Source organism: Alexandromys fortis, unplaced genomic scaffold (assembly GCF_014885135.2).
Source record: "Alexandromys fortis isolate MF-2015 unplaced genomic scaffold, M_Fortis_MF-2015_v1.1 scaffold_7, whole genome shotgun sequence".
In the NCBI taxonomy this organism is placed as follows: Eukaryota; Metazoa; Chordata; class Mammalia; order Rodentia; family Cricetidae; genus Alexandromys; species Alexandromys fortis.
Window position 1 is genome coordinate 8436529 of NW_026067920.1, and position 7466 is coordinate 8443994.

Sequence of the window (7466 nt, forward strand, 5' to 3'; positions counted from 1 at the left end):
CAAGAAAGCCTGCCAAAAAGTGACCTCTTCCCAGGGAGGGTCAAGAAAGCCCACTAAATGGTGGCCCCTCCCCAGGGAAGGTCAAGACCACTCCCACAGGCTATCTAAACTGTCCCCCAGAGAATGAACACATGGTCTCTCGGTTTTTCTGTGGTCTCTCCTTTTCCCTCTTTCCCTCTCCATGTTTTCCTGGGGGCCACCTGAGAGTGCTGGCAGCCATTAAACCTGGCATCTTTTAATTTGGTCTGATTTGGTCTGATTGAGATTACTGTATCGGCAGAGAGGTTGGTCATTTAAGGAAAAGTACTTAACATTGACTAGCCTCCCTAGTCAGTTTGACTGTGTATAATCTGCCTCTGTCTTCTGAGGCTGAAATTATAGTTGCAACACCCACTTGGTATTTTCTTTGGTTCTAGAGATCTGAGTTCTTGTCTTCACACTTGAATATCAGTACTTAACCATAAGTCATCTTGGTCCCTTTATTCTAATCTAATTACTAATATTAACTCTCATACAGCACATGATAAATATGTCTATACACAACATATATACATATATATGGTTACAGAAAGAATTCAAGTTAAGGAGGCTACATCAGAGTTCAAGTGGGCTGAGAGAAATACAAGTAGAATCTATATTGCTACTGAACCCAAACCAACCACTGGTGTGATGTTCTGACTAAGTTAAAGACTGGCCCTCATAGGCTCATATATTTGAATGCTATCAGGGAGAGGTACTACTTGAGAAGAATTAAGAGGTGTGGCCTAAACCAGGAAGTGGCAGTGCAAGCCTTTAATCCTAGGAGGCAGGTGGATCTCTGTGAGTTTAAAAGCAGCCTTAAACTAAAATTTAAACAGTCTACAAAGGGAGTTCCAGGACAGCCAAGGCTACACAGAGAAACCTTGTCTCAAAAAACAAAACACAGGGGAGGGGGAGGGAAAGGGGAGGCGGCAGTGGGGAAGAGACAGAAATCTTGAATTAATTAATAAAGAAATAAATAAATTTAAAAAAATAAAAACACACACACACACACAAAAAGTGTGGCCTTGTTGGAGGAAATGTGTCACCAGGGTTGGGTTTCGAGGTTTCAAAAGCCAGTCACTATCTCTCTCTTTCTTGCCTTGCAGATCAGGATGTAGAACTCTCAGCTACTTCTCCAGCACCATGTCTCTTCTGCTTTCACCAGGCACCAGGCACACATGTGGTACACAGACATAGCATATGCATAAGAAACTGTTTTTCATGTGTTTTAGTTACGGTTTCTATTGCTGTGAAGAGACACCATGAGCATGGCAACTCCTATAAAGGAAAACATTTAATTGGGGTGGCTCTCTTACAGTTTCAGAGGTTCAGTCCATTACCATCATGGCAGGAAGTATGGTGGTATGAAGGCAGACATGATGCTGGCTATATCTTGATATGAAGACAACAGGAATTGGACTGTGACTTGGGCATATATGAAACCTCAAAGCCCACCCACACAGTCACTCACTTCCTCCAACAAGGCTATACTTACTCCAAAAAGCCACACTTCCTAGTAGTGATATTCCCTGAGCTTGTGGGGGCCAATTACTCCCCAATCAAACTACCACATTATGTATCATTCAAAAAATAAAATGAATGAGCACGTTGGCCTACATTTATGTATGTGCATGCCTGGTGCCTGTGGAAGCCAAAAGCATTGGGATCCTCTAGAACTGGAGATAAGTGTGGTTGTGAGCCTCTGTGTAGATGCTGAGAAGCAAACCTGGGTCCTCTGCAAGAGTAACAATTGCCCTTAATGACTAAATCATCTTTCCAGCCACCAATATATTTCTTTGAGCTTGTTGTTTGCAATATGGTCTCACACGACCCTAACTATACAGCAAAGAAAGATCTTGGATTTCTGCCTCTTGACTCCACTTCCCTCCTCAGTGCAGAGGTCACAGCTGTACATCACAATGCCAGTTTTTGCTTGAATTTCTATCATGTAAAACTGTCACGGGGCTTTTTTCAGAAATATACATTCCCCCTTTTTGAATGAGCCATATTTTTTCTTTGCATGCCTTCTGATTTCTTTATATGGGTATATTAAATCTAATAAAGTAGTAACTCTCCCCTTCCCATACAAGTTTTGTTGCTGGGTTTTGTTTGAAATGAGTCTCTTGTAGCCCAGGCTGGCCTTGAATTAGCCAAGAATGACCTTGAACTTCAGGTCTGCTTTCCTCTACCTCCTAAGTGCTAGGATTTTTGGTGTGAGCCATCATGCCTGACTTTATTTAATTCTTTTAGATTATTTTAATGTGTTTTGCCTGCATGCATGTATGTGCACTGTATATATGTCTGGTGCCCAGAGGCCAGAAAGAGGGTATGGATCCCTGGAATTGAAGTTACACATGGTTGTAAGATACATAGGGGTGCTGGGAATGGAACCTGGGTACTCTGCAAGAGCAACTAGTGCTCTTAACCACTAATCCATCTCTTAAGAGGCCCATGCCTATTCTTTTGTATTATTTTGCAATGCATCTATATACCTAATATTATTTCAGAGGGCAAAATATTAAACATTATGCATAAGCATAATAAAAAGGTTAGAAAGCTATGGGCTAAGTCACCAACAGAAAGTCAATATCAAAGTTTTCCTTTTTATCCTATGGAGGTCTAGGTTCGGGTTTTTTTCCTGAATCATGAAAATAATCAGATTCCCTGTAGAAGATCTTGAGAATCAGCCATTTAAAAAGCCACTACTCAACAACTGCTACCATCATCTCTCAGGCTCACTAGGCTTCTACTCTTAGACAAGCACATCAATCATTACAAAGATTTGGAGTAAGTCGTCCCAAGGTATGTGTAGAAGTTTAAGTAATATGGATGGGAGGCCTATGAACTAACATTTGTTTATTTATTTTTACTCCAGGGTTTTGTTTTATTAGTCTCACTATGTTGTCATAACTGCCCTTGAACTCAGTTATCCTCTGGCCAAGAGCTTAAAATAATAGAGTGAGCTGATCTTTTTTTTTTTTTTGAACAACTCATTTCTTTTTTGAGAATTTCATACACTGTATTTTGATCATATTTTCCCCTCCCCAATTCCTACCTCCCTACTCATCCAACTTCACAGTCTTTTTCTTTTTAAAAATTTATTTATGTAATGACTGATCTGTCTTCCTGTACTTCTGGATGACAGAAGAGGACATTAGATCCCATTATAAATAGTTCTAAGACATCACATGGTTGCTGGAAATTGAACTCAGAACCTCTGAAAGAGCAACCAGTGCTCAAAACCACTGAGCCATCTCTCCTGATATAGGAGGGTCATCTGTCTATGTGTTACTTTCATTGGTTAATAAAGAAACTACCTTGGCCTTTTGATAGGCCAGCCCTTAGGTGGGTGGACAGAACAGAATTCTGGGAGGAAGAAAGCAGAGTCAGGGAGACGTCATGCTTCTCCTACCCAGGACAGATGGTGGTTAGACTCATGCCAGTAAGCCACAGTCAAGTGAAGCTACACATTAATAGAAATGGATTAATCAAGATGTGAGAGTTAGCCAGTAAGAGGCTAGAGCTAATGGGCCAGGCAGTGTTTAAATGACTACAATTTGTATGTTATTTCAGGTGTGAAGCTAGCTGTGCGGGAGCCAGGCGGGATGAAAAGCAGGCCTGCTCACCTCATCACAACACTCTCCAGTCCTCTTTTTCCTTTTTTCTTCAATTGTTTTTATTGAGCTATCTATTTTTCTCCACTCCCCTCCCTCCCTCTCCTTCTACTTTCTCTACCATGGTCCCCATCAGACCTCTTTTTCTAAAAAAAATAAAAAATAAAAAAAAATAAATAAAAACAAAAAAGCCCCACCAATACATGAAGTCCAAATTGACTGGAATGTGGCTCATTTACCCAGCCTCACTCCATTTAAGGGAATTGATTTTCTTTCTCCCAGCAGCTGTCTCTTGCAAAGAGCTTCTTGGCTAGGGTTGGGTAGGATCTGTGTCACCTGTCAGTACTGGGATTTTATCTGGCTTGAACAAGTTTTTTTTTTTTCCCCTCTTTCGGGACAGGGTTTCCCTGTGTAACCCTGGCTGTCCTGAAACTCATTCTGTGAACTGTAGATGGAGCTACGGGCGCTTCCCACCGTCCAGCTCCCACATGGCTAGCTGTATCTGAAATAACTACAGGAAACTGTATTCATTTAAACACTGCTTGGTCCATTAGTTTTAGCCTCTTACTGGCTAACTCTCACATCTTGCTTTAACCCATTTCTAATAATGTGTGTAGCACCACAAGGTGGCTTACCAGGGAAGATCTTAACCTGCATCTGTGTCAGGTAGGAGAATCATGGCGACTGCCTGCCTCGGCTTCTTTCTCCCAGCATTCTGTTCTGTTTACTCCGCCTACCTAATTTTCTGTCCTATTAAAGGCCGAGCAGTTTCTTTATTAATTAACCAATGAAAGCAACAGATAGACAAATGACCCACCTCCATCAGTGAATCACCCTGATCTTGAAATCAGAGATCTGCCTCTGCCTCCTGGTGCAAGTCTTATGCATACTGTCAGTCTGTGAGCTCATGCATGCATCTCCCCTGATGTCTCTGGAAAAGGCTCTTGAAGTTATCCATCACTTCAGGCTCTGACAGTCTTTCTGCCCCCTCATCAACAGAGATCTCTGGGCTTTGAGGAGATCGGTGTGATGCAGATGTCCTATTTAGGGCTGAGTGTCCCAAAGTCTCTTATTCTCTGCAAGGTGACCAACATTGGGGGAAGCATTGCTTTATTGTTGTTTGCTTGCCTGCTCTTTTGGGAGACAGGTTTCGTTGGAAGACAAGATCTCACTATGTAGCCCTGGTTGGTGCTATATACACCAGGCTGGCCTCAATGGCCTCAAACTCACAAAGATCTGTTTCTGCCTCCTAAGTGCTAGGACTAAAGGTGTGTGCCATTATGCCTGGGTTTTGTTGTTGTTGTTGTTGTTTGAGACAAGGTCTCACATTGTAGCCCAGTCTTGCTTTGAACTAACAGCAATCCTCTTGTTTCAGCATCCCAAGTGCTAGGATTACAGGCGCAACCCCCCTGCTACATTTGTTTACAGTTTTTTTAATCGCAGACTCTCATTGCCCAGGTTGACCCCAACTCACAATATCCCTGTTTCAGCTTCCAAAGTCTCTAGAGTACAAGTGAGAGCCACTGAACTCAGCTGGAAATGTGTGCTGTGGAAATGTAACTCCAAAATGAAGACCTTTTACCTAAGCCATGTGATGCTCAAACTGGCTTTGGAGGATCACTTAAGAAAAACAAAGAAAGCTTTCCAGATGAAAGTAAGCCAAGGTGCTGGGAAGATGGCTCACTGGTTTAGAGCATTTGTTTTGTTTCATTAGGATTTTTTCTTTTTTTGAATTGTTTAAATTGAGCTATATATTTTTCTCTGCTCTCCTCCCATTCTCCCTGTCCCCTTCTACCCTCCCATGGTCCCCACGCTCCCAATTTACTCAGGAGATCTTGTCTTTTTCTACTTCCCATGTAGATGAAATCCATGTGTGTCTCTCTTAGGATTCTCTTTGTTGTTTAGGCTCTCTAGGATTGTAAATTGTAGGCTGATTTTTGTTTGTTTGTTTTATATCTAAAAGCCACATATGAGTGAGTACATATTATATTTTCCTTTCTGTGTCTGGGTCACCTCACTCAATATGATGTTTTCTAGATCCATTGGCCTGCAAATTTCAAGAGGTCATTATTTTTTTTTCTGCTGTGTAGTACTCCATTGTGTAAATGTACCACATCTTTATCCATTCTTCGGTTGATGGAGCATTTAGGTTGTTTCCAGGTTATGGCTATGACAAACAATAATACTATTAACATAGTTGAGCACATGTCCTTGTGGCACAATTGAGCATCCTTTGGGTACCATCCAAAAGTGGTACTGCTGAGTCTTGAGGTAGGTCGTTTCTTAATTTTCTGAGAAATCACCATAATAATATCCAAAGGGGCTGTACCAGTTTGCACTCCCACCAGCAATGCAGAAGTGTTCCCTTTATCCCACATCCTCTCCAGCATAAGTTGTCATCAGTGTTTTTGATCTTGGCCATTCTTACAGGTATAAGATGTACAGGGTTGTTTTGATTTGCATTTCTCTGATGGCTAAGGATGTTGAACATTTCCTTAAGTGTCTTTCAGCCATTTTAGATTCCTCTATTGAGAGTTCTCTGTTTAGGTCTGTACCCCATTTTATTAAGAGCATTTGTTCTTACAGAGGACCCAGAAACACATGATGGCTCACAACATCTTTAATTCCAGTTCCAGAAAATTCAACCCCTCTTCTGTCCTCTTTGAACCTCTGTGGACACATACATACAAGCATACAGGCAAAAACATTCATACATATAAAATAAATCTAAAGAAAAAGAAAGTCAGTCAAGATTTTAAAATGTAGAAGATACAGATCATGATGGCACATGCCTTTAATCCGAGCACTCAGGACACAGAAGTGGGTGGATCTCTATGAGTTAGAGGCCAGTCTGGTCTATATAGTAAGTTCCAGGACAGAGATATGTACAGAGACCCTGTCTCCAAATAAATAATGCAAAAGAGATACCCATAAAAAATCTTTCCCCTGTGTTTTCGAGACAGGGTTTCTCTGTGTAGCCCTGGCTGTCCTTGAACTCACTCTGTAGACCAGGCTGGCCTGGAACTCAGAAATACGCCTGCCTCTGCCTCCTGAGTGTTAGGATGAAATACATATACCACCGCTTCCTGGCCCTAGAAAAAAAATCTTGATAGCAGAATTAGAGGAAAATGGACACTAGATCAGGAGGGATCACAAAGAACCCTGAATATATTCTTATAGGCTGTGGGGCTTCCTTAAAAAGTTTGGTGGGGCTTTTTTTTTAGATTTTATTTATTATGTATACAAAATTCTGCCTCCCTGTATGCCTGCAGGCCAGAAGAGGGAACCAGATCTCATTATAGATGGTTGTAAGCCACCATGTGTGCTGGGAATTGAACTCAAGACCTCTGGAAGAGCAGCCAATGCTCTTAACCACTGAGCCATCTCTCCAGCCCTCCTTAAGAAGTTTGAAAGAGGGTGGAGCTTGGTAAGGCTTATGATTGGAGGGTAGCTTATACCTGTGACACGTATTAAGGACAGATCAGGGGAAGAGGAGAAGGGAACACAGGCATCTGGCTGGGAAAGCACAGAAGTGTTCAAGGTATTTTGTTTTGGGCAGGATGTGGTGCAGGAACATGACAAGAGGCCAGAGCAGAATGTCAGGCATCTACTGCTGTCTACATCACTGCCTTTGCGGCTGATCTCTCACTTAACTGGAAGCTAACTTCGTTCTGGGGATCCTCCTGTTGGACAGCCATGCTCCACTTTTTCTGTGGGTGCTCACGAACTCGGGGTATGCCTGCCCAGCAAGCACTCTCTTTCACTAAGCCATCTCCTCAGCTCCTCCAATGTGCTTTAAATATTCCGTTTGGGTTTTTTTTTTTTTTTTTT